The following is a 27,602-nucleotide window of genomic DNA, read 5'->3' as shown; positions in this document are numbered from 1 at the left end:
CTATAAAACCCCTCTTTTTTATGAATAATATACAGTCTTTTGTATCCAATATATATAGAGCTGTGATGTTAGCCTGTTAAACTTCGGAAGGCATTCCCTATTATCTTATAGAATTTTGTCTAGTCAACTCAATGTAATGCCTTATGTATATACTGTAAGATGAATTATACATAACGTTTTAAGAATTGTTTTTTAATTGTAGGAAACATGGCTTTTCTTCTCCTTTTTCCTGATGAAGGCGTGACATACGCCGAAACGCGCGTCGAAAAGTGAAAAGCAGAAACATAATTTTGATTTTGCCACAGTATTATAGTACTGTATGCTTTTATAAACAATATATTGTGTTTTTTTATATATGTATGTAAAATGAATTGTGTATTTACATTATGTATTTTTTATGATATGATTAAGTTCTCATGAATAAAACACCTCTATATTTTTTTAACATTTGTTGTTCAGTTTATTGTATACATATTACCCTCCAGCTGAAATGTGGGGAGAACTACCCAACCTCTTGGGAGTCTTGTTCACTAAGGCGGAAAAGTCTGGATTGACCATCAGCATTGGCCTGGTCTGTACCAGGGCGGTGTTCCACCGTGAAGTCCATCCCCTGTAGGGAAATGGACCACTTCAACAACTTTGGATTCTCACCCCTCATCTGCATCAACTATCTGAGGGGCCTGTGGTCTGTATGAACCCGGAAGCGAGTCCCAAACAAGTATGGTCTCAACTTCTTCTGTGCCCTGACCACAGCAAATGCTTCACGCTCAATTGCACTTCACCTCTGTTCCCGAGGAAGTAACCTCCTACTGATGAAGGCTACAGGTTGGGCTAAACCCTCCTCATTGATCTGTGAAAGAACAGCCCCCACACCATGCCCTGAAGCGTCTGTTTGGACAATTAATTCCTTTGAGAAGCTGGGCGCCTGAAGCACAGGTGCTGTGCACATGGCAGTCTTCAGGGCGTCAAAAGCTTTCTGATAAGTGTCAGTCCAGTTCACTTTATTGCGATACAGAAAAGGGGGGTGGTGATGAACAGTGTGTCTGAATTAAGCAGACCACTCTTACCCAGTCCAAAGATCAGGGCTTGATACATCACCATTATTTATCTCACTGCACCATCCCAGCTCAGAACCTGGCTATATGCAAATCAGTCTGTCCCTGGCCCAGTGCATCATGGGAACAGGGCAGACTAAACTACCAAGCCAATTCTTCACCAGAAAGGAGACAAGCAAGTCCAGTTCACTTTATTGGGCTGCTGCCTGGAAGTCAGCTTAGTCAAGGGTGCAACAATGTTGCCGTACCCCTTGACAAACCTCCTGTAGTACCATGTGAGTCCTAAAAAGGCTCTCACCTGTGTCTGGGTTTTGGGGGGTTCTCATGCCAGGATGGTATCAATCTTGGGTTGTAGGGGCGCCACCTGGCCGCTTCCTACCTGGTGCCCCAAGTACACCACGGAACCCTGCCCGATCTGGCACTTACTTGCCTTCATCGTGAGGCCTGCTCTGCGCAGCATCATCAACACTTCCCAGAGGTAGCACAGATGTTCTTCCCAACTTGCGCTAAACACTGCAGTGTCATCCAGGTAAACCACACTGAAATTTTCCAGTCCAGCCAACACCTGGTTGTCCAACCTCTGAAAGGTGGCATGGGTATTCTTCATCTCAAAGGGCATAACCCTGAATTGGTGGTGCCCATCTGGGGTGGAGAATGCTGACCTCTCTTTTGCTCCATCAGTGAAGGCGATCTGCCAGTACCCAGATGTTAGATCAAACGTGTTGAGGTACTGGGCAGCCCCTAACCGATCAATGAGCTCATCAGCTCTGGGGATGTGGTGCGCGTCAGTCCTGGTGACTGAATTGAACCCTCGGCAGTCCACACAGAACCAAAGTTCTGGCGTGGCACTCGGTGCGGCAGCCTTGGGGACCAAGACTACTGGGTTGGCCCAAGGACTGTTAGAGGACTCAATCACCCCAAAGGCAAACATCTTGGAGACCTCCTCCTTGATGTAAGTTCTGACCCTGTCAGTCACTCTGTAAGCCTTGTGCTTAGCAGGAGGACTGTCTCCAGTGTCTACATCATGGATGCACCACCCAGTGACACCAAGAACTAGGGAAAACAAATCAGAGAACTGTCCCAACAGTTGGTGACAATCATTCTGCTGCTCAGGGGACAGTGTGGAAGAGAGGTTTACACCATCCACTGACCCATCTTGCTCTGTTGCAGACAGGAGGTCAGGAAGAGGCTCAGTCTCCTCCTCCATTCCAGCATCTTTTGCTAGGAGCATGCCCACTATGGACCTTTCTAAGTGGGGCTTCAGGTGGTTGACGTGTAGGACCCGCAAAGGGTTCCTGAGAGATCGCAAGTCCACCAAGTAGGTGACATCACTTTTGCTCTCCACCACCTCAAATGGTCTGGTCCACTTATCCTGGAGTGCATAGGGCTCCACTGGGGCCATGACCCAAACTTTCTGACCAGGATGAAGCTCAATCAGAGTGGCATTCTGATTGTACAACTGCCTCATCTCTTCCTGGATGGCTTCCAGGTTCCACTGAACGAGAAGTCTGAATCGCCTAGTCTGGTTTCTGAAGGCCAGCATGTAGCTATGTACATCCTGGGGAGGTTTCCTGGGCGCTTTCTCCCAGCCTTCCTTAACCAGACTCAGAGGTCCTCTTACCGGGAGTCCATACAGCAGTTCAAAGGGACTGAACCCTAAGGACCTCTCTGGCACCTCACGGTAAGCAAAGAGAAAGCAGTCAAGAGGACGTCCCACTAACGCCTCGTAGGTACCACAAGACCCATAATCATGCCTTTGAGGGTCCGGTTGAATCTCTACCAGCCCATTACCTTGGGGGTGGTAAGGAGTGGTGAACTTATACGTTACTTCACACTTCTGCCACAGGGACTTCATATACTTAGAAACGAAGTTTGTACCAAGGTCTGACACCACCTCTATGGGAACCCCACATGGGAGAAAATCCCCATCAGTGCACGTCCCATCACGGGGGCCGTCACTGTCCTGAGCGGGATGACTTCTGGGTACCGGTTAGCATGGTCCACCAAGACCAGGATAAACCTGTAGCCCATGGCTGTCTTTGGGTCCAGAGGCCCCACAATGTCAATGTCCACCCTTTCACGGGGGTGCTGACCACAGGGAAGTGCTGTAGAGGAGCCTTGTGCTACCTCCCACTATTCCCACTTGCCTGGCAAGTTTGACAAGTTCTTCAATGAGTCTCTGAACTCTTGTGCATCTAGGGCCAATACAAGTGGGTGACAAGCCTTTCAAAGGTCTTGTCCTGCCCCAGATGTCTAGCTAAAGGCACATCATCAGCCAAACCCAGTAGGAAGGCTCTGAAGCGCTGGGGTACCACCAGCACAAGGGCTGACCCAGGCTCAGCAGCCTTAGGCTCACTATACAGGAGGTCATTCTTCCAGTAGATGCAATGTTATCCAGACTGATCACCTGCTGCCTGGTTTGTGGCCTGTTCCCACAAACCCACAAGAGAAGGGCACTTCTTTTCTGCACAGAATTCCTCCTTGGAGGGTCCTCCTTCTTGCTGCCAATGGGTCAGCTCAGGCAGGTCCCCCAGTTCAGCAACTTCTTTCCCTGTAGGTTCCAGGGCATTCCCCTCAAGGTCTGCCTCCTCTTGGACCGTGGAAACAATGGGGATTGGTTTCCCGTGCCCCTACCTCTTCTCTTTAAGGCAGGTACCTGGGCAATACTTTTAGGCTCCAGGACCTCTTGAACACCCCTACTGGCTGCCATAGACTGAGTGGTCACACACACCCACTCAGGCAGACCCAAAATTTCTAAATGATACTTTCTCTCCACCTTAGCCCAAGGAGAGCTCTCTAAATCATCACCCAACAGACAATCCACATGCATGTCTGGCCTCACAGCTAGTTGGAGAGTGCCTGAGACCCCCACTTAAAGGGAACCTGAGCCAGCTCACACTGGCTGAGTTGTCCGCGGAAACTACAGGGAAGAATGCATGGAGGATCACCTGCTCCTGAGACACCAGCTGACAACTGACAGCTGTCACACTGGCCCTGCTACCTCTCAGAGCCTCCACCCTATGGCCATTAATGGTCACCAACTGCCTGAATTTTTTAGTGTTATCAGGCATCTGGGTCCTAAGGACCACCTCACAATCTCCTAAAGAGACAAGGGACATTGCTGCGGGACCCCACCCATTTTTAGTGGCAATAACATCCCTACGTAGAGTTAGTGAACTACAGGCACTAACACTACAGGAACCCTACTTCCAAATACATAGTAACAGGATTGGCATGAGAACAGATCCGCAGGCCATACCAAAGGTGGTATCAAGATTTCACCAAAATCAGAGTGTACAGATACCAAGTTTCTTTCAAGATCCAAAGAATAAAGCGGAAAGAGCTTTGCACACACTTGACGCAAGAAGAGCAGTCATGTATTATGTTGAAAGAACTAAGGAATACAGAAAAACAAAACAGTTATTTGTATCCTTTGCAAAAGGATTTCTTGGAAGACCAGTAACCAAAAACACAATTGCAAGATGGATAGTACAAGCCATACAATTGTGCCACAAGCAAGCAGGACAAACTTTATAAGGTGCGCCACAGGCACACTCAACAAGGAAGAAAGGAGCAACTGTTGCATTTCTTGCTAACACTCCAATTCAAGACATCTGCATGGCTGCATGATGGTCTTCAGTAGACGCATTTACCAAACATTACTGTTTGGACATTCAAATGAACAAAGAAGAACAAGTAGGACAAAAGATCTTACAGCATCTATTTACATACCAATGTTCATATTTCACCCAGCCACCAGAAGACTAGCAAAACACTACAAAGTCTATGCACAGCATAGTGAATCTAGAAAAGAATCACGCTGCAAAATGAATAGTTTCGTACCTGTCGGTGTAGTTTTGCAGCTTGAATAATTATCTGGATTCAGTAGCGAACCCACCCTCCGCCACCAAGGAAGAGAACTATAAGGAGGAGAAAGAAGAAAAATAAGAATCCGAAGATGGCTACCAAAGGTGGGAGCTTCCGGAGGAATCCCTTCGACATCACAGAAGAGCACCAAATGGTACTACGAAGACGCCCGCCAACAAAAAATAAAATAAAAGAGAAGAAATACTACAATTCCGGACCCAACAACTAGATGGCGGAATAATGCACAGCATAGTTAATCCAGAAAATGTTTCAAGCTGCAAAGCTACACCAATAGGTAAGAAACTATTTGTTAAACATGTACGCATGCATGCTCACTCAAACCCATGCATTCACACATGCACACATACCCCCTAACATAACTCACTCACTCACACCAATACATCTGTTGATACATACTCGCACTCACACACCAAACATTAGATAACATCATATCACTTTCCTTCTGCAGTGTCTCTGGAAGTAAGCCTTGGAGGTACTAGGAGGGTCCGACTGCTGCCTCTTTGCATTTACTGGCCATAAAACGACAAATGAGAAGAGGTGGCAGTCCCTACCTTGTCACAGAGTGGGATGTGGTCACTTAGACTGCTGACCCTACCCCACCCTGTGATGAGATGTCAATGATTGACACTAGGTCAGGGTCATTTCAGGGCCAAAAACTGAAGCGCTCAGGTCCGAGGCTATCAACGACACTCCCAAATCTTTGTCTTCAACATTTGGAACATAAACCAAGCAAACAGAAAAATGGTCTCCCTTCCATCAACCTCCGCCTCTTCAGATTACATAGCAATGCAACCCAACAGCCAATATTATGTTATTCAAATCTAGCTAAAGAAATGACTAGGTTACAAAATAATATGCCCGCTCCAGGTTATTTCTTGAGTGGTTACCCAATACCCTTTTGCCTCACAATTCCTTAAAAGCGATCATTTTCCATTCAACGTTTGAGGTTGCTTGAGATACAGTTGTCTGGGCAGAGATTCATTAGACACTTGGTGGTTCCTACTTTGGTGAGCTTCACCCATTAGCAATCCAGTGTTTGCTTCACTTCATGCTGCCATAATTTACCAATAAGTCATATATAGCATGCTGATAAACACCATGCTGCTGCCATCCTTCTGCTCGACATAAGTGCAGCCTTTGATACGGTGTATCATAAAACACTCATTCTTAGACAAGAGAGAGCAGGGGTTCAAGACTGTGCGCTAAGGTGGATAGTATCATTCTTGAAGGACATATCCTTTCAGACTTCAGAATGTGGACACTTATCGGACAGCCTAAAGGTCACATGTGGTGTGCCACAGGGCTCCACCTTCAGCCCTATGCTGTTCAACCTGTACATGCAACCTCTGGCCGAGATTGTCCAGGAATTTGGGTTGTCAATTGTATCATACACAGATGACACCCAAATTATTGTTTCTATGGCAGGGGACCCCAACTCGAAACACAACCTAGTGTCTCCCTGCATGGAAAGTGTAGGTTTTTTGGCGTCAGAGTGAGAAGATGTGACTGCTTATCATGGTGGTCGCATCCTTTGATATTGAAAAATAACCCAAACCTTCAGAACAATTTACTGTATCCTTATCTTGCTTTGTACTACTAAAGGTTCTTGGGCATTGATATTGCCGAAGTCCGGGTTAATCCTATTTGTCAACAACTATTATCATCATTTTCTAAGCTCTACCTTTTTGATTGAAAAGATGACCAGTTAGGACTGTTATCAAACAGTGTCTGGAGACGAATTTTGAACTTTGTGAATCACTGAGTGAGATACATAGATTTTTCTCTCATTTCCATTTGAGCCCTGATGAAGTTCCAAGAACTGTTGTGTTTCAAGGAACGAAATGCGTTGGCTGTCTTTGTGCACCATTATTGATTCTGAAAAAAAAGTCAAACAAAAAGAAAATGATTTGGATTTTTTTCATTATGTTTGGTGCACCTCCATTTGTATAAACCTTGGAAAGGGTGGCTAGCTGGATGACAAGCTGTAAGCTAAAATTAAATTGGGACAAAACAGAATTCAGCTTCCTAGGTAATAATCTTCCACCACAAGTCACCATTGAATGGCCCAAAAACTTGGGATGTCCACCGGTGCATAAACATTCCATAAAGAACCTAGGAGTGTGGATAGACCACACCCTCACCATGGAAACTCAATCCAGGATATTGGCCGCCACTTGTTTTGGAATTTTGCGGATGCTCCGTAAAATTCTTGACCTCATCCCAAAGGAGTCCCGGATAATAGTGATACAGTCTTTGGTGGTCTCGCGACTAGACTACGGGAACACTCTCTTCCTAGTGTCACCCAAATACATGTTGAATAGACTAAAGGTGGTACAAAATGCAGCAGCCAGGTTACTCATTAGTATACCTAGGTATGAGTCAGAGAAGAGGCTCTGAAAACACTCAACTGGCTGCCGGTACAGGTCAGGGTCAAGTTCAAAGCACTGTGCATAGCACACCGGGCCTTGAACGGCAAAGGGCCAACTTTACGCAGGACCCTGATCACACCCTATACACCGTAAAAGAGCCTTAAGATTCTCCTCAGATTGCTTGGCCAAACCTACAAGGATTAGGCGATCCAGATGGGAAGGAAGGTCTTTCATGCATTTGTTGCTAAAACTTTGGAACTCCATACCTATAGAAATAAGATTACTCACAGTTGAGATTGCCTTCAGGAAAAAACTGAAGGCATGGCTATTTCCAGGTTGAAATGCTGGTATCTGCTCTTTCCTGCTCGTAAGCGCTGGGAAGCCCTTGGACAGCTATGCGCTCTACAAAACTCATAAACATAAACAAATACATGTATACCTGTACATGAGTCGCCTGAAAGCCATTGTCTACTTCACCACTACCTTTGCAATGGTTGACACCACACCCGACCTCAAAATCCCTCAGTCAAGATGCGGCACCTTGACACTGCCACCACCCCAAATCCAGGAGTCCCAGATACCTGCATGCTGCTAATTGTCATAACACCTCTTTAAATCCGGCCCCACTGCCTTACCCTTTGCAACATACATAAATAATTAAACAGTAAGTGGAACCTGCCAATCCAAACGTACCTAGATAAATGAACCCCAAAATAACAGCTGCACAAATATAGGACCTTATTCAGAGTACTCTTTCACAAACATTGCAGATGCCCCATCCATCATATTACAAGTGCATTATAGTCTATGGAACTTGTAATATGGCGGAAAGGATATCCGCTAAGTTTTGACAGAGAATTACTGCCCGCCAAACTCTTAAGTAAGCTCTACAGTTCAACCCCTTCAAATCATCAAAAAACGTAATCCTATAATAATTTTTCAAACAGTAATTTTCCTGTGATTTGAGACCTGCCAGGCCCTCCCATATTTTATTTTGGGAGCACTGACGTTTATCCAGCAATTTCTATACCTCAGCTGTTGAAAATCAGAAATAGGCTCTCTTTAAACATCACTTTCAGTTTAGCAGGATTTGGAAAGGAAATCCACACTCCTAAAGTACTCGTAGGATCAAATCATTTTTGAGGAGCCTGCATGATATAATAATTTTAATGTTTTCCAGACTACTGAAAAATCATCGGTAATTATCATGAAGCTTTAAACTGAATACTATTCAGGTTTTGAAACAAATGTTGATATTTGACTGTAATTTTGTGTGACTTTCTTCCCTTGTTTGTAGTTCTTGGAGTTTTTGCTAAAAAGGCAATACAAAAGCGAACACTGTTTGGTCCTTATGTTGGCAGCCTATCTACAGAACCGGCCCAGTGTGCTGACGGCAAACAGATTTTCCAGGTAATAACCAGTAAAAACCAAAATCCAGAGTGCTGGAAAATTATCGATTTTCATTTGATATTCATTCATGTACTTGGTCTCGTGCAAACCAAATATTGCAAATTCGACAAAGTAATTCAGACAAGATGTGGACCATGGCACTCTTCTTCTGTACTTGCCAGAACATCAAAGTGCACCTGAAGGAACGGTTTCACATGTGGCTTGGCAAAATGTGCCACCCACCTGAAAAATTCTTCATTGTATGACAAATTGCTAAAAAATAATTGTTATTTTGAACATGGTGCTACATTGAAATTTATGTTCTATTAATTCCTAAAATATTTTCCTTCTACAAAATAAAAATCCTCAATATGGTTCTGGGTAATTTTCCTTTTATTCTGTGTGAGCTGACGAGTTTCATACAATGATTCTAAAGACAGACAGCGCAGAGTGCATTCCATTTAATGCACATTTTCAAGACTAGCATTTCAATCAAAGCAATACATGATTTCATTTATTTTAATTCTAAAAAATACAAAATACTAAACATCAATTTATGTCCTTATGGTAGACTTTAAACTCATCCAGGGTAAATTTAGATTACAAATATTGGAATAGATTGAGGTAAAGTTCCATCTTCCCGAATGTCCCAGTCGTTAACGTTTTTTCTGTGTCTTGTCTACAGAAAGCAAGACAAAACAAGCATTTACAATGCAACGGTTTCGCCTTGCATTGTAAATGGCCTTGCATTGTAAATGCTTGTTATACGAAGATATGCAGGATCGACAAATAATGCAGATGATGCAATCCCCCCCCCCCCCATTGGCATCACAGGGCTTCAGCCCCCACTCAATCCCCTCCCTCCCCCCTCGTGTGTGGCATCCCGGGCCCGCTCATAGCTGCGCCCGAGCACTTCACAGGTCGTTAAAGACCTTGTGCATGTTAATGGGGCTTTGTTGTTGTTTCGCCCCTTCTAAGAGCCCCTGCAGCTCGACTCTGCCGATTGCCGGCAGAAGGCATCTCATCCCGCGACACCTACGGCTGGGGCGCGACACAGTAATGTGTCGCGCCACACAGTTTGGAAAGCTGTGCTGTTAGTTTTGCTTACACCTGCGTGTAGCCTCATGGATATTTTTATGGAGATATAGTATGGTCACCATGATTTGATGGCGATTCCCGTCAGTCATATGACAATATTTGTTGTAGTGCGGAAGTAACATGGGGTGAGGGACAGGGAGAGCAATGGAGCGGGAGGTGCAGTCGTAGTGACACGACAGAAAAAAAAAAAATATATATATATATAGTGAGTCAGACAAAACCATAAACAAACAACACGCAAGACAACGTGTAACGGGCAGGCTCTGTGGGAGAGAACCAAACACCTAAAAGGGACCACAGAAAAGCAAGATGGTACAAGGAGCACTAAAAGAAACCAATGAAAAGTGATGGGTGTGCACAAAGCCCACAGGAGAAACAGCAGGTCTCAAATACAGCTCACTACCTAGGCTCGACACAAAGAAAACTAAAGGTTTCCACCATGTGGGACTCTGAACGCAAGTCATCACAGCAGAGAATTAAGCAAGCACTATAGTTTTAATCAATTAAAGTGATCTCTGAACAGAATGTTGGCCACAAAGTAGTGATGAACTACAACTGTGTAGTCATCGTGGAGCGTGGCCTTTACTATACCCCATCAAGAGTCTGCAATGTTTAAGGAACGTTACAGAAATTAAGGCTTTTAGGGGAGGACCGAGGTGGTCTGATATTTACCTGCAATTGTGCTGTGAAGAAAGTCTCCCTCTAACGACCTGCGCGTTCTTCGGACATCGCAATGCTGTAAAAAAAAAAAAATAAGATTAGTGGAAAGCCTTTACTCCACATTTATTTCGTGGGAGAAAATGTCCAAAGTTTGAGAATAAGCGTTCTGCTAAAGGGGAAGAAGCAACAGCAGATGGAAGTGCAGAGGGAAAAATGTGGCTTAAGTGAGGCTGCAGGGCTGCGAGACCTTATGAATTATTAACGCCCAACACAGTATTACTGATTGCACATATCTCCACAATTGGACACCTGCCTTCTAAACTACCACAGAATTACTAAAAACATGAAGCTCGCTTAAAGGACATTCAGAGGTGCTAAAGAGCCAATTATAAATGGTGTTGCTATACACACACGGCATGAAGAGCATGCCAATTCTGGGACTGGCCTCAAAAGTCTAGTCGCGGTGAAGGAGCTAGGCTAGCTAGCTAGGAGCTAGACACTGCCCCTTTATTTACTCGAGGGGTAAAAACTATCGATGGGATTCAACTTAATAATCAAAGCTTTAATGGGTGCGGCACATCTGGGATCAAGTTAATTTGCACTGGCATCACCAAGCAACTACTCTACTGCTCAGAAAATACAGAATAGGAAAGCCACTGCAGTTGTTCACACTAAAATATTCACTTAGTATGCACTGCTCACGTGAAATGCCCTAGAAATACCTACTTCAACACCCATAATTACGACATGCACAGTATGATGGGTTACCTGGACCTGGGGTGGGGGGGGGCAAAGTGATCAGCGTAAGTTTTATCACCATTTGGTTGTCTGTCCCGAAAGATGTTTAAACCATCATTTCACTTTGCCCCGCTACACACGCGTTGTACCACCCTTCACTGCCCCGGGTCACAGGCCATGTTTTGGCATTAGTGGAACACGTTATACGTTAGGGCGGGCAATCCACACACCTCCATAACAAAGAGCTAATTACCTGAATTTCATCTTTCACTGATCTTGTAACCCACTTTGTCCGAAAGTCTACCCCTGTAGGAGACAAAGCAGCCATTAAATCCATGTTTTAACAGACACAGGAGCAACACAAGTCAGTTTTAAGTGATCAGCGTAAGGTTTTATCATCATTTGGTTGCAGTCCCGAAAGATGTTAAAGGCATTATGTCACTTAGCCCCCCTGGCGGAACAAGGCATTTCTCGATTCAGCGCATAATATTAGGAGAACCAGGTTTTCAAGCCCCAATTTAAGGCTGCGTTCAAAAGCAGCATTCTTTAGCGTTTATATTTTCCGCAAGCGAGCTCTGATTCAATAAAACAGCTTTCCCAAAGTTTCGAGACGCTACGGCTACATCGAGTAAACTTTAATTCACATTGCCAAAAAAGGCGTGCTTACCAGAGACTGCGCATGCCGATAGGCTGATCCATGCTCCATACAAATTAATCTGCGACACTCCCTTCAGAAAAACACAAACAAGGAAAAATGTGACCATTTTAAACAGTACCAGAGAATACAGACTCACCAACTAAGCTACACATTGAGTTAAAAGTCCGACACCACACGAGACATCTGGAGTAGATATGCAAGACCCACTTTACATTGAATGGCGTTTCTAGGTGTGTCGGCCACAATATAGTGATGGATCACAACCGTGTAATCTACTGTGGAGAGCGGTCCTTGATCTGCCCCCTAAGAACGGGCTGCAAAGTACCAAGAACTTTACAGCTGTAAAAGTCTCGAGGGAAAAAGACACAAACTATAAAAGGCCAGTGCTGCCTCGTGAGTCCGGTCTGCACTTACATTTTTAAGCAACGATGACCAAGGCCTGATTGATTTATTTAATGCATTTTTATATAGCGCAAACTTTACCCAAGAGTACTTTCCAAAAGAACCAGGTACATTTCATAAGGACTTCGAAGTACATGAGTTAATGGCTAATATGGCCATCATGCTTCTCCCCACCCCAGGAGGGCGAGCCCTACCACGGGACAGTGTGTGCATTAGACGAGGCCAACGTGCAATTTATCACACACGTCCATGGATACCTCGACAACCAATGTGAGGTTTGTTACCCCGCAGATTTTAAGTTCTCCATGTAATGTTACCTGCAACTTTGAAGAACGGCGGCGCCTGGTTCCGGTTTGCATTCTTCAGTCGCCCCCATGTCAGCAAACTGGAGTATCAAAAGACAATATTTTAGTCTGAGCTCACAATTCGCGTCGGCCAATTCTGCAAAAGGAAAGTGTGGTTGAGACGCAGCGCCGGTGATGATTTATGCGCCTCAGGTGGCAGGAGTGACGCAACAGGTGCCGGGCAGTCTGGGAGTTGTAGTCCTAGCCCCCCCTCGGTCCACGATTCCTGCGGCGTTCGCAGGGCTTCAAATGTATTGAAAAGCAGGATACACACACCGTAATCTCGTCTGGCTGCCCAGCCACGCTATTGGCATATGGAAGAATTAAGTCGTACAAAATGAGACCAGTCATAAATCTTTATTCCGATGTAAAAATCACAAAAGATAGTACATGATACATAGAGGTGAGAATGTGTAAGATACAAACATATACAACCTAAAAATGAATTAAATATATTTGATTCAAGCCTTCCTAGTAAAATTAATGATTACACAATAAATATCTAAAAACTACTAAAACAAGTCAGGTCCCGGGCCGGCAGCCAATCACAGCGCGGCCCGGGGAATGACGTCACGGGGGTGTCCCGGGCCGGCAGCCAATCACAGCGCGGCCCAGGACAAAGGGGCGGGGCTTAAAAAAGTCCGAGAAACGCCCCCGAATCGCGTTTTCAGGGGAAAGCGTGATTGACAGCCTCTGTCTCCCAATGGCTAGCCTCCATTTATGGAGCTAGCCAATGGGAAACAGAGGCGGTCCGAACATCCCTACTGTAGACAAAAGTTTTCGATCTGGGAGGGGCACTGCGTGCCCCTCGCCAGGTCGAAACCTAAAAAATGAGTGTTTGAGGCATATGAGCTGTAGATTGTATACTTGTGCATAGATCGCCATCTGGTGTTGGGCTTGGATGTTTGCACTTTGTTTTTGTCTTGGAAAAAGTCATTTGTAGTCGCGAGGTAGGTGACTTCGCCTTAGGACAATAGTGCGCATGGGCATCGACTCCATCTCCAGATTGTTTTTTTCCACCATTGGGTTGGGATGTGTATTGCGCCACTCAGGTTCGGGATCGCCTTCGAACCTTTCTGATGTGCAATCTTTACCACTCGACGGTATTGTTTTCGAGGTCTCCCTTCCCAAGCGCATCGTAAAAATTCAACTACTTCAATTGGCACTTCGACGCGGTCCGTAAGGCCTACCCGCGCCAACCACGCCAGCAGTCCATGGAACAGACTCCATTTAAAAATGCCCCAGGTGTGGTGCTAAGTTCTCACACACTGACTTGCACAAAGTCTGTAGCCTCTTCCTCTCCCTGGAGCACAAAGAAACCAGTTGTGAGGCCTGACGATCATTCAGATAGAAGAAAACGATTTGTGACCTTCGAGCTTGACGGCACGAGATGAGACGCAGCATTAGTCCAGTGCCAGATATCTTCGGAGACGAATCGGAATTTCAATCTGGCGCCGAAGCAGAAGAAAGACACACATTTCCGTGTCTGAAGCAGATGACTCAGACATGGAGGATGACTCGAACATCTCTCCGGCGCAACAAACTGTGAGTAACAAGCCCCAACTGCCCACAAAAACACCAAAGACTCTGGTTACACCTTCACCTTCAGGCTCAGGTCGACACCGTGAAACGATTTCAGAGGCCCCGCCTTCGAGCCTGGCTATGAAACATAAAGACAAGCCCTCCTGCTCAGAATCAAGCCAACCCCATGCAGGTGTCGAGCCCACATCTTCAGCACCGAAACACAAGGCTAAGTCTGATGCTCCGCTGTCGGCACCGAAGACATCTTCTGCACCGAAAGATTCACTTGAACCAAAGACTTCAGATCCGATACCATTGAAACCGAAAGCTTCGGAACCAACACTGGCTAAACCGAAAGCATCGGAGCCGAAAGCAGTTAAAGAAAAAATTTCGTAACCGAAACCAAAAGAAAAGCCTTCGGATCCGAAACAGGGAAAAACCAAGCCTTCAGAGCCGAAACAGCCTGCACCGAAGGGCACCGACACTAAAAAACATGGAAGCCCTCCTAAACAGACTCCATCCCAAAAAAATTCTCCACAAGAGTCTAAATCCAAAGCAAAAACAGTTGCATATTGACCTAGACAGTAGGAAACTTCAAGCAACACTTCCCAAAAAAACGGATGTGGAACCTACCTAAAGACTACCACATACCTCTTAAGAAAAAAGTCATGGGTACTAACCCCTCTCCCCCTTTCATACCTCCCGCTCCTCCACCTTTTAACCCATATCTGCTAATTTCACCAGCACATGCACCACCACCACGTTTTTCACCTGGGCCACGGGACGATAATGATGGGGATGGAGATGGAGATGAAGACGGGGATGGGGATGATAATCAGGACAACATTTCACAGGATCCAGAGTCCTGGGATGATTATGGTAAAGACCCAGATCATACTAATGACCCCGATCTATATCCCTCCAGATCATCACCACCTGATGACAATATTGGTTTTGCACGGCTCATTAATAGAGCCGCTTAATACCATGGGGTGAAATTGCATACTGATCCCTTGGAAGAGGATTTCTTAGTTGAAACTTTTGTTCCCTCACAAAAAACCACAAACATTCTGCCCATGCTCAAGGGTATGATAAAACACGCCAATGAAGTATTCAAAGACCCTGTTAAAGCTAGAATGCTGACACCAATGGTAGACAAAAAATATAAAGCTGCTTCTACAGACCCAATTTACATCAGGGGTCAGGTACCTTTAGATTCTCTTGTTGTTTCAAATGTATAGAAAAGGGCAAATTCTCAGACAACAGGTGACGCCCCTCCACCTGACAAGGAATCAAAACTTATAGATGCATCAGGCAAGAGAATCGCATCTCAAGCTGCCAATCATTGGCGCATTGCCAATGCACAAGCTCTCCTGGCGCGATATGATAGAGCTCACTATGACGAGCTAGAAAAACTGATGCGACACTTATCAGACCAATGCAAAGATGAAGCTCACAACCTCGTTCAAGAGGGTAAACTTATCACAAACGTTTCCATCAAATGTGCCCTTGACGCAGCTGATACAGCCTTGCATGCCGTTAACACCAGCATTTTGTTATGCCGACACTCTTGGCTTCGAATCTCAGGATTCAAACAAGAAGTACAGTCAGCACTTCTTACTCAGCCGTTTGATCAACAACACATTTTTGGCCCACAGTCGATTCTTCATGGGAGAAAACGAAGAAAGACTCCAAGACCGCTAAAGCCATGGGGGCATTACGACTACCCTCTAATATAGGTTCTTTTCGTTGCTCCTTTTATAGGGGTGGTTCGAAGATGGCTGCATCAGAAAACACCTCCACCACTTATAAAAGCCCCAATCAATCCTCCTCATCCAGAGGACATTTTTAGGAAGGATACAGAGGAAATAACAGTAGAGGAGAGGCAGGGGAACTCCACACGCACTTCCCCTACCACCAAACAGTGACATTTCTCCACTACCCCCGATCATTCTACTCATGTCGGGTTTGTCTATCACAGTTCCTACCTGTCTGAAATTCAATCACAACAGACAAGTGGGTAAGACAAATTATCCAGTATGGTTACTGCCTGGAACTCACCTCTACCTCCCCAAAGATTCCTCCCAGACAACGTCCAATGTCCACAGAACATCTAACACTTCTCAAACAAGAGGTTATCTCTCTATTACAAAAACATGCAATAGAACCAGTCCCCTTGACTCACTAAGGCACAGGCATTTACTCCCTCTATTTTCTAATCCCAAAAAAGGATGGCTCTCTCAGGCCCATATTGGACCTCAGACCGCTAAACCTATACATTCAGTTGGACCACTTCTACCTAGTCACTCTGCAACAGGTGCTCCCACTACTTTAACAAGGCAACTTTCTCTCCACTCTGGATTTAAAGGACGCCTACTTTCATATTACCATTCACCCCTCTCACAGGAAATATTTCAGGTTCATGGTAGATGGTCAACATTACCAGTTCAAGGTCCTTCCATTCGGGGTGACTATAGCACCTAAAGTCTTCACCAAGTGTCTCGCAGTAGTTGCAGCCCACTTAGGTAGACAGCACATTCATGTTTTCCCTTATCTAGACGACTGGCTTATAAAAGCCAAGTCAAACAGCAGCTGCGTGCAACACACACACAAATCAATCCAACTGCTTCACCACTTGGGATACACGGTAAACCTCACCAAATCCCACCTCCAACCTTCCAACATGCAACAATATCTAGGGGCTACAATAGACACTTCAAGAGCTGTAGCATACCCCAACTCAATCATGATAAGTGCCATACAAGCTCTAACACACAAAATTCAGCCTCAAAACTCACTACCAGCGTGAGTGTTTTTGCAGTTATTCAGGATGATGGCCTCTTGCATTCACATTGTCCCTCATGCAACACTCCAGATGTGTCCCTTACAGGAGTGTTTGGCACGTCAGTGAAACCAGGCTCAAGGTCAGTTAACTGATCTCGTGTTAGCAGACGACCGCACCAATGCTCTCTGCAGTGGTGGAACACACAAAACCTTTCCAAAGGGTGACCGTTCCTCGACCCGGTTCCACAGACAGTGCTAACAACAGACGCATCGCTCACCGGCTGGGGAGCTCATCTTCAAACCCATACCATTGAGGGCATATGGACCCCTCAGCAAAAACAATTTCACATAAAGTACCTGGAATTGTTGGCAATCTTCCTAGCATTAAAATCTTTTCAACTCTACCTCATAAACAAAGCTGTCCTAGTCCGTACAGCAATGTATTATATAAAAAAAACAGGGGGGGACACACTCTCTGCAGCTTTAATACCTACCTCAAAGCATATGGAGATAGGTCATTCCTCAAAACATATATCTCCTTGCAGAATACCTCCCAGGAGGACACAATCAAATGGTGGATCTACTCAGTTGCCAAAAACAGCAGATCCACGAATGGGAACTTCATCCTCAAGTTCTGCTTCCATTCTTTCAAATGAGGGGCCACCCAGAAATAGACCTGTTCGCCACACACCAAAACGCAAAATGACCAAGCTTTGCATCTAGTTATCCACACCCATTGTCCAAAGGCAATGGGCTATGGATGAACTGGTGAGGCAAATTTGCTTACCCTTTTCCGCCTCTCCCGCTCATTCCGCTAGTGGTTCGGAAGCTCAAGCAGCATTCCCTCACAATCAACTTGATTGCTCCAACTTGGGCCTGACAGCCCTGGTTCACAACCCACTTGGAGCTATCAGTAGTTCCTTATCAAAAGCTACACTTCTTACCCAAGCTTCTCACTCAGAACCATGGAGAGATAAGACAACCAGATCCCAGTCAACTCAACCTTGCGATCTGGCACCTGAAATCTTAGAGTTTGGCTACCTCAATCTCCCGCCAGACTTCATGAACATCATTAGAGAGGCTAGTTGTCTTAAAACTAGAGCTTGCTATGTCGCAAAGTGGAAACGATTTGTAATTTACTGTACGAAGAACCAAATCAACCCACTAGATGCTTCTATTCAAAACATCATCTGTTACCTTTTGCATCTACAACAATGTAACCTAGCGTCCATTAGACTACACCTCGCTGCCATAGCAGCCTGGCTCCAAAACAGACAACACTTGTCTTTGTTTAGGGTACCATCTATCAAAGCTTTTATGGAAGGACTTAAAAGAATAATTCCACCCAGAGTTCCATTCTCTCCAGTATGGAACTTAAATGTGGTCCTAACCAGACTCATGGGTCCCCGTTTGAACCTATGCATACATGAGAATTACAATTTAACACCTGGAAAGTAACTTTCCTGGTTACCATCACCTCTCTCAGAAGAGTTAGGGAAATCCAGGCATTAACCATACAAGAACCATTTCTACAAATTCACCATAACAAAGTGGTTCTTAGGACTAACCCAAAATGTCTTCCCAAAGTCGTGTCTGCTTTCCACCTTAACCAGTCTGTAGAACTCCCAGTGTTTTCCCTCTACCGAGCTCAGAGCAGAACAAACTCTTCACATGCTAGACGTGAATAGAGCGATACTTTACTACATGGAAAGAACAAAATCCTATAGAAAGACTAAACAACTTTTTGTGGCTTTCTCCCTATCTCATGAGGGCAATCCTATCTCAAAAACAGGGATTGCAAGGTGGATTTTTAAATGCATCCAAATATGCTATGCTATGCTAAAGCCAAATGCACCTTAACCATTCCCCTTAGGGCTCACTCCACACGGAAACTAGGGGCATCTATGGCATTCTTAGGGAACATTGTCCTAGATGAGATCTGCAAAGCAGCAACTTGGTATACACCACACACGTTCACAAAACATTATAGTGTAGACAAGCAAGGACAACAACAAGCTAGTGTGGGCCAGGCTGTATTAAGAAGACTTTTTCAAACCACTGCAACAATACAGGTACCCACCCCTAAGGAACTAACTGCTGTATAGTGTATGCACAAGTATACAATCTACAGCTCATATGCCTTGAATGGAAAATGCTACTTACCAGAGTGCATCTGTTCTTGGCATGTAGAGCTGTAGATTCGTATACGCCCACCGCCTCCCCTGATACCTCTATCTGTTCCAGTACTATCTCACTTAGATACATTACACATGGACATCCTTTTCTATTTCTTACTAACTCCATCATAACCCTCCGTGGCAAAACAATCTGGGGATGGAGTCGATGCCCATGCGCACTATCATCCTAAGGAGGAGTCACCTACCTCGAGACTACAAAAGACTCCTTCCAAGACAAAAACAAAGTGCAACATCCAAGCCCCAACACCAGATGGAGATGTATGCACAAGTATACAAATCTACACTTCTACATGCCAAGAACAGATGCATACTGGTAAGAGGCATTTACCTTTTGATTGAAACTCAGAATTATGTTTAATAGTTATGTTTTAGCAGTCTACAGCAAAAGATATTTTGGAAGCAGTTGACTTCCAGGCTTTCCTGCACTCGGCGGCCATCTTGAGTGGGGACTAGAGTGGTGGGAGCGCTCTAGTGTACCCGATATAAGGAGCCCTGAAGCTGCGCTCGCGAGACCTAACCTTTGTACCAGCTAGAATTGACATTGGTGTAGCACAGAGCACGTGTAGTGTATTCTGCGCTCCGTGAACAAAACGGATCGTTTTTGCTGATTTTTAGCGAATTTTAAAACTGTATAATTTTCATTCTGTAATTGCACTCAGCATACTCTGAGCACATTTGCACGCATTTTCGCTAATTTCTCACGGCGATAGCTTCCGTTAGACCTTCAAACCGGGGTCAGGCTTTCCTGCACTCGGCGGCCATCTTGAGTGGGGACTAGAGTGGTGGGAGCGCTCTAGTGTACCAGATATAAGGAAACAGCGGTGTACCGCGCTAGCGGTCGCGTTTTGCGGGGGCGCCGTCCCTGCGCCGGAGTCTCGCCTGAGTCAGCCCGTCTGCGCCCGTCAAGGTCCCGGAGGCGCTCGGGAGCGAGTTCGGTTTTGACATTTAGTTCTCGGCTTCATGTACACTAGAGATGACCTTCTGTCTTATAATGTACACACGGCTCCATGCCAGCGAGTTATCCCCTACTCTGCTGGGGATATTACTACGTGCCCCACGTGTGGGTGGGTGCCGGTCCCTATTAATTCCTGTTCGGGCGAGCTCCCTCTATTAGGTAGTAAATGCGCGTTGTTAAACACCAGGTCCCTTCCTCAGCACGCTCTTGACATCCATAATCTCTTAACACAAGATGACTTAGATTGTCTCTTTCTTACTGAAACATGGCTCGGTGAGGGTTCGGAACCTGATCTGGCTATTGCCATCCCTCCTTCATATGCTATTTTCCGCCGAGATAGATGCAAGGGAAGGGGAGGTGGAGTGGCACTTATCATTAAGAGGCACATCCCTTGTACCATCTTGTCGACGGATGATTTGCCTGGCTGTGAAACCCTTGCCTTCTCTCTGGCCCTATCCCCCCATCAATCTTGTTTGGGGCTTTTGCTTTATAGACCACCCGGTCCTCTTGGCTCCTTCATGGAGGATTTGCTATCGATCATTTCCACACTGAGTATTAGGGCAAAACATTGCCTAATACTCGGGGACTTTAACATCCACATGGATAAGGGTGAGGATCCTGAAGTGCAAAAATTCTTGGATATGACGTCGTCAGTGGGACTTCATATGTACCTGCAGTCACCTACACATGAGAAGGGGCATATTCTAGATCAAATCTTTTCAACCGTTCCGGTGGCTCTTTCCTCCCTTGCCCCAGTACTCTGGTCGGACCATTTCTTAGCGGACTTCACGTTAGTACATCAGCCAGGGGCCGCTCGCATTTCGCAGCGGCTAGCTGCGCGCAGCTCTAGAGCTTTCCACAAAGTCACCCCGGCCATGCTCACCCAGGCTTTAGAAACCCATCCTTGTGCTTTCACGGGTAGTTTGGAGGACGATGTGGTGTGTTTTCAGAACTGGCTCACTGCACGTTTGGAAGCCTTGGCACCCCCTCGCCAGGTTAGATCTGAACTGGCAAGAGCATCAGCCCTGTGGTTCTCTGCTGCCTTGGCGGCTAAGAGAAGGCATTGCAAGAGGCTGGAGAGAATTTGGAGGAGGCACTATGATACATCTGCTAAGCAGTCCTACAGACTAGCAGTGAAAGAATATCACATGGAGATCGTTTCAGAGAAAAAATCCTTTTTAGCTAAAAGGATCGATGAAGCAGATAGCTCCTGCAAAGAGATCTTTAAGATTGTTAAAGAATTCACATCTCCCTCCTGCTGTACTCCTGCGTCTGCTTTCTCGGAACCTTGGATCATGGAACTTGCAGCATTTTTTACTAATAAAATCCGCACTATTCAGTCAGCTTTGCAAGGAACTCAGAACATCTCGAGTATGGGCTCTGCGATCGACGGCCCCTCCTACCCTTGGTTATGCCCAACGGCAACGCATATGGGCCCCACCCTGCACTGTTTCCCCCCTTTAGAGCCTCAGGCCTCGCTTGACCTTCTGTCTAGCCTGAAATCTGGATCTCCACTGGACCCTTGTCCCGCCAAGTGTCTTGCGACCCTGGCGCCTGCCCTTAACCCGATCATCAACCCTCTCATTAATGCTTCTCTGAATTTGGGCAAAGTCCCCTCCTCCTGGAAACAGGCCCTAGTTCTTCCCCTCATTAAAAAACCGAATGCAGATGCCAAACTGCATTTGAACTACAGGCCACTCTCGCTGCTTCCTGCCCTGGCCAAGGTTACTGAAAAATATGTGCACACCACCCTTACCAACTTTTTAGAGGGTAACTCCCTATTACATCAGTCACAGTCTGGTTTTAGATCCAACCTGAGCACCGAAACCGCTCTTCTTGAAGTAACCGAGGCTGTGAAGGAGACCCTCGACAGGGGTGGAAAGGCCCTGCTTATCATGCTTGATTTGTCGGCGGCCTTCGACACCGTTCCCCACGACCTCCTCCTAACTAGACTCTGGGAGATTGGGATGCGGGGAACGGTGTTCGCATGGTTTCAGTCTTTCTTGGCCGACCGGAGACAAACGATCTGGGCTCCCCCTTTCTCCGCCCTGATGCCGCAGCTTGAAGTTGGGGTCCCGCAGGGCTCCATACTTAGTCCCTCCCTCTTTAATGTCTTCCTTACACCTCTGGCGGCACGGGTGGAGGAGCTAGGGGCCCAGATCATATCCTATGCGGATGATACACAACTCCTGTTCACTTGTGACAGGGGATGTGACTTCGATGGAGCAGCTATTCGGAAGTGTTTGGAGTTTGTGTTTGAATGGTTCGGGAAAAATGGCCTCAAATGCAACTCCGACAAATCCGAGATACTGTTCTTTGGCTGTTCCGCAGACCCAAGATGGAAGCAATGGTGGCCTTCCGCCATGTTTCCCCCTGCCAGCGACTCGGCCACAGCTAAGAATTTGGGTATGATGGTTGATAACACTCTTTCCTTCAAGGCCCAGGTTGCTGGCTTGACTGGGAAGTGCTTTGCCATCTTAAGGATGTTGCGTAAGTTTTTGCCCTATCTATCGTTTGAGCATAAGAAGATCACGGTGCAAGCACTAATAGGCTCGCGACTAGACTACGCCAACATCCTTTACTTAGGTCTGCCTGAATATCTGCTGACTCGTCTGCAGATAGTTCAAAATTCTGCAGCCAGGGCAATCTTTGGTCTAACTAGAAGAGCCAGGGCCAGCAATCTCCTTGTCTCTCTGCATTGGCTGCCGATTCGTAAGCGCATCTTTTTCAAGACCTTAATTACAGCTTTTAGGGCGCTTCACAATTTCGGCGCGGAATGTCTGCAGAGAAGGGTCCATTTCTACCTCCCATCTAGACCTCTGAGATCTGCGGCCCAGGCCAAGGCTATCGTCCCAACAGTGAAGCGTGCTCGCTGTGGAGGCCGTTCCTTTAGTTACCTTGCACCCCGTCTCTGGAACACTCTGCCTCTGACGTTGAGGACGTGCACCGATCTCTCTGTTTTTAGGAAGGGACTTAAAACTTATCTTTTTGCCCTGTAATTTCTGTTATGGTTAATCTTGGTGCCGTTATGACGTTATGTTAGTTGCTGGTATTTTGGTTGATGATCTTTAGCGCCGGGACGCTCTTTGGAGCAGCTGAGCGCTCTACAAAACAAATAGTAACATAACATAACATAACTTATTGGTTAAAGTCCGTAATGCAGAAAGCCAGGATTTGAATGCACTCTGATATTTAGTTTTTTATATAGCGCAAACTAGACCCAAGACATACGGTGTAAGAGCGCTTTACATAAGCACCAGTTTCGTTGCAGATGGGCACATTCATTTTCGTTAGGCATGGGGTGATTATGTGATTGTCCCAGAATAACAGGATGTTGAGCGTCATTGCTGAGACTCAAACCCAGTTCCCCAGCTTCGAGGTCGACCGCTCTAGCCGTAAGGCTACATCCTCTTATCAAAAATTACAAATCCAAATGGTTTAGCATTAACATTAAACTTGTAATAAAAGAGAGCAACTTTAGCTCTGAATGAAATACTAGCCAGCAGCAACAGAGCAGGGATCGATTGTATCATAAAAGATATGTTAATTTTCTGAATGAGCCCAAGATTAATTTGTTTTTTTTAAATTTCGTTCCAGATACTTGTGGCTTTTCTGAAGCGCAAAAGTTGAGGAATAGAGTAATCCACTGGCCTAGCCGTGCCTGGTATAGTCTTGTTTGGAGCCGTTTTGGTCCGTTTTGGCAAGAATTAGTTTGTTTTTAGGTTTCGACCTGGCGAGGGGCAAAGCCCCTCCCAGATCGAAAACTATTGTCTACAGTAGGGATGTTTGGACCGCCTCTGTCTATCATTGGCTAGCTCCATAAATGGAGGCTAGCCATTGGGAGACAGAGGCTGGCAATCGCGCTTTCTCCAGAAAACGTGATTCGGGGGCGTTTCTGGTGCTTTTTTTAAGCCCCGCCCCTTTGTCCCGGGCCGCGCTGCGATTGGCTGCCGGCCCGGGACACCCCCGTGACGTCATTCCCGGGCCGCGCTGTGATTGGCTGCCGGCCCGGGACACCCCCGTGACGTCAGCCAATCACAGCGCGGCCCGGGACCTGACTTGTTTTTGCCTGAGCCTACCAGTCAGGTTTGGGCTTATTTTACTGTCAACATAAAGCATTCCGAGACATAGGTAGAGGGTGCAGCCATCTTGGAGTGTTAGTATTTTCTGGGCTTAATATAGAGAATTGAATTACATGCGACGTCTCTCTTCCGAATCTGTTTGTAAATGAATGGAACGTTACCCTAAATGAATTTATGATGAATAGTGTACGTGTTTTCAGCAAGCCGCTGCATGCGAAATCTCAATACTTTTTACCGCTGCTGTGCTAATCTAGTAGCATAGTGGTCGACGTGTTTCACTTTTTAAAAGTAGCACAGAAAATTCTTCAATACTCTTTTCCCCTATTGGAATAGTGAAAGCTGTCTGTTCACCACCAACTTCTGCTCGTAGTGGAACTATTCTGAGTTCCATGTTTCCGGCCGGACCGGATATGCACAACTCCACGCCAGAGTCTCTCCATTGCTTCACATGTGGGTTTCTGTTTCTGAAGGATGGGAGTGCAGCAGAACGAAAACGTGCTGCAGAAGTGCCTAAGGTAGCCAGTGCCCGACCCGAGAGGTTCCTAAGGTGAGACCTAAACGCAGTACTTATAACATATTTCATGTTTACAGTTCCATCAGTCAAAGTGCTGGTTAGGAGCCTATGTGTAGCACAACCAAGCATTTGCAGTGCAGTCGGTCTCTCTTCCGAATCTGTTTGTAAATGAATGGAAAGTTACCCTAAATGAATTTATGATGAATAATGTACGTGTTTTCAGCAAGCCGCTGCATGCGAAATCTCGATACTTTTTACCGCTGCTGTGCTAATCTAGTAGCATAGTGGTCGACGTGTTTCACTTTTTAAAAGTAGCACAGAAAATTCTTCAATACTCTTTTCCCTGCCAAAATGTTCCGTAAAAAGGAAGCGTTTTTCTCAGAATAAAAAGCATCAAATGATTATTAACGCTCTCTGCACCCCACCCCCTAGCCCTGCTCCGGCCGAGGTGTCCTGGAGTTTGGCGGCATTAATATCTGGAGTGCGCGGCACACTCGGCTGCTCTTCATTAATTAGCCTCCCTGCAGCCTGTCATTAATCATATTTCCATCCTCCGGGGTCACTAGGGGTCCCTGCAGTAACAAATTGCAGTAATTAATAACACACAAAAGGCTCTTTTAACAAATAAATGAGGTGTGAAAGGTGATTCCATGGAACACGCCCCCTGATGATCTTTAATCACACACCTCCCTATCCCGCTCACACAATGGGCGCAGTATCAGCAACGAAAACCAATTGTGTATCTTCTTTTCTGAACCAGGATTTTTAGGTCTTGTGGCGATTACAGCGCAACCTGTAGACTAACGATTATGTTTTTTTGTTTTGTTTTAAGTTTCTCTGGTTTGTAACCGAGTCCAGTGCATCAAAAACGAATTAAAGTGGTACCCAGGGCAGCATAGTGGGGCCTGAGGCCCTGGATAATTAAACCAATTAAAACCATCTCCCTCCCTCGCCAACCAAAAATAGCACCTTTAATGTCGCAACACTAAACTTGTCAAGAAATTTCTTTCGAGCAAAAGGCCAACACTGCTTTGTCGTATTGTATTGCATGCGTGTGAATGAAATATGAAGAAGGTGGGAGCTGCTGCTGTACTGTGCTCGGAGTGCCATCTTCAACACTACCTGAGCTGTGGAAGTGTGCACCACCGCTTGCAGCTCTGGATTGCTCGAGGACCAGTCCCAAAAGCAAGGTACACCTCGTTGTGTGCATGTGAAATTATTCTATTAGCTGTGCACGCATGTGGTTGAATATTCAGAATATGCCTATACAAATAGGGTTGGAATTGTGGATGGACGGACTTGTATAGGGCAGTGAAGAGTGGTGTAGTGGTTGTGGTTGATTGTCAGCTGAACCCCTTCACCGCAGTGATAGTTTGAAACATGGAGGTCAGTGGTTTTGCTTGGCTATTTTCTTGAAACTAAAAGAAGATTAACAGTGTGCGTTGGATCCAAAATTTTTAATTCTAGCCCCTCATTCTCATGTGCGTATGGCAGGGGCAGCACATGGAATGCTTTGCGATATTATGTGCACATCCCTCACGTCAGCACATAGGTAGAGTTCAGCTCACTGACACGATATGCACATGATAGGTAGACGTTGATCCTTCAAACGCCTTCATCTGGCCTGCATGAAGTCAATCCATGGCAAGACGGGGATAATAGGGAAGGGGAGCAATTAGGGTGTGAATTTGATAATTCTGTGTGCTCTGAAACAGTAGGACTAGCCAGTTGAATTTACAAAGCCAGTAGATCTGGGATTGGCTGCCATCCTAGTGGCTTTTGCAATGCTGTTTTGTCGAGTTGGCAGACTCAGCTGAGAGGCCAACAACTGAATGGGTGCGCGCGAAGAGTCAGTTAGCCTGTACTTTTGCCACTACACCAATTCAAAGTTTACATTTATTTTGGGATGCAATGCATTGTCATATACAATGCCAAAAACTCAAACTTTAATGCTGCGAAACCTATTGCATTGTAAATGCTTGTTTAATTTTCCTAGCCATTGAGAAAAACGTGGCATTGAAATACAATTGTTAACTCACTACCTAGTACATGAGCTCTTAAGTTTGGAATTAAGATTATGTTTGTCCCTCTCCACAGGCATTCAGGGTTTTCCAAACAGTGGGTCGCGAGCCGATTATTGGTTGGTCGCTTTAGTTCAAGCAATAAATAAAGATGCCTTTAAATTCTGTATTTATCTTGTGACATTTGCTGCGCTTCAATGACAGATGTCAAATGCCAATCTATGTCTTCCAACCAATTGCTGCTTAGTTTTTTTAAAACAGGGATCGGAGTTTGCAAACTCCTCTCACTTTGCAGTCAGAGAATGAAAGGTAAAATGAATTATGGGTCAAGCTTGCTGGGGTACAGGGAGTGTGAAAGGAAAGACTGTATGAGGCATTTTTTTTAAAACACAACAAAATGTAAATATGTGTAAATGAACTGTACACATTTAGCCGTTAGGAAAGCAAAAATAAAGCACATTATCATCTGTGTGTCATACAGTTTTACCAGTAAAAATTGTCTGTCCGTGCCAATTTAGTGCCCATTTCAATGGAAAATGTGCTGTTTGTAAATGACAGTGCACTACCACACAATTCTTTAGTTTCATTAAAAAATCGCCCACCTTATGTCATTTAAAGCTAGGTGGGTCGCAAATCTTTTTGTTCTAAAAATTGGATCATAGAGTTTAGGTAGCACTAAATGAGGGGATTTTCCAATTTCAGGCGCTGGCAGGTATTGGGCTGCTTTCACCAAGGCCCAATGCGCAACAAAGGGCTAGCAGAATATATTACTACATTAGGCAATTAAAAAGGCTGCCTAGTAGGACAACTAATTTGTGTACTAGGAACTCCAGTTTAAAACCTTTTGAGACTCATAATATAAAAGAAATTAGGATGCGGTCTGGTTTGATAGCTATCTCCCAATCACTTCCCCAGTGAATTTGCTG

At 45.5% G+C, this 27,602-nt stretch overlaps 1 protein-coding gene and 2 non-coding genes across 3 annotated transcripts in view; 1 reads left to right on the top strand and 2 right to left on the bottom strand.

Annotated features, from left to right (window-relative positions):
* The first annotated feature begins 8,614 nt into the window (after nt 1-8,614).
* LOC147708117 (zinc finger protein PLAGL1-like) overlaps nt 8,615-27,602 on the top strand; it is a 149,073-nt gene continuing 130,085 nt past the window's right edge. The window contains exon 1 of the mRNA XM_086925308.1: nt 8,615-8,722. The gene's annotated coding sequence lies outside the window, so the exon portion shown is untranslated. The remainder of the gene's footprint in view (nt 8,723-27,602) is intronic.
* Nucleotides 11,252-11,322, bottom strand: LOC147708119 (small nucleolar RNA SNORD2). The gene has a single exon (XR_015296869.1). It is a non-coding gene; the product is annotated as a small nucleolar RNA SNORD2 (small nucleolar RNA).
* On the bottom strand, nt 11,571-11,641 carry LOC147708118 (small nucleolar RNA SNORD2). The gene has a single exon (XR_015296868.1). It is a non-coding gene; the product is annotated as a small nucleolar RNA SNORD2 (small nucleolar RNA).

The sequence above is a fragment of the Lissotriton vulgaris genome, chromosome 6 (assembly GCF_964263255.1).
Source record: "Lissotriton vulgaris chromosome 6, aLisVul1.2, whole genome shotgun sequence".
Lineage (NCBI taxonomy): Eukaryota > Metazoa > Chordata > Amphibia > Caudata > Salamandridae > Lissotriton > Lissotriton vulgaris.
Note: the sequence above shows the minus strand (reverse complement) of the source record. Positions and strands in the feature narration are given on the sequence as shown.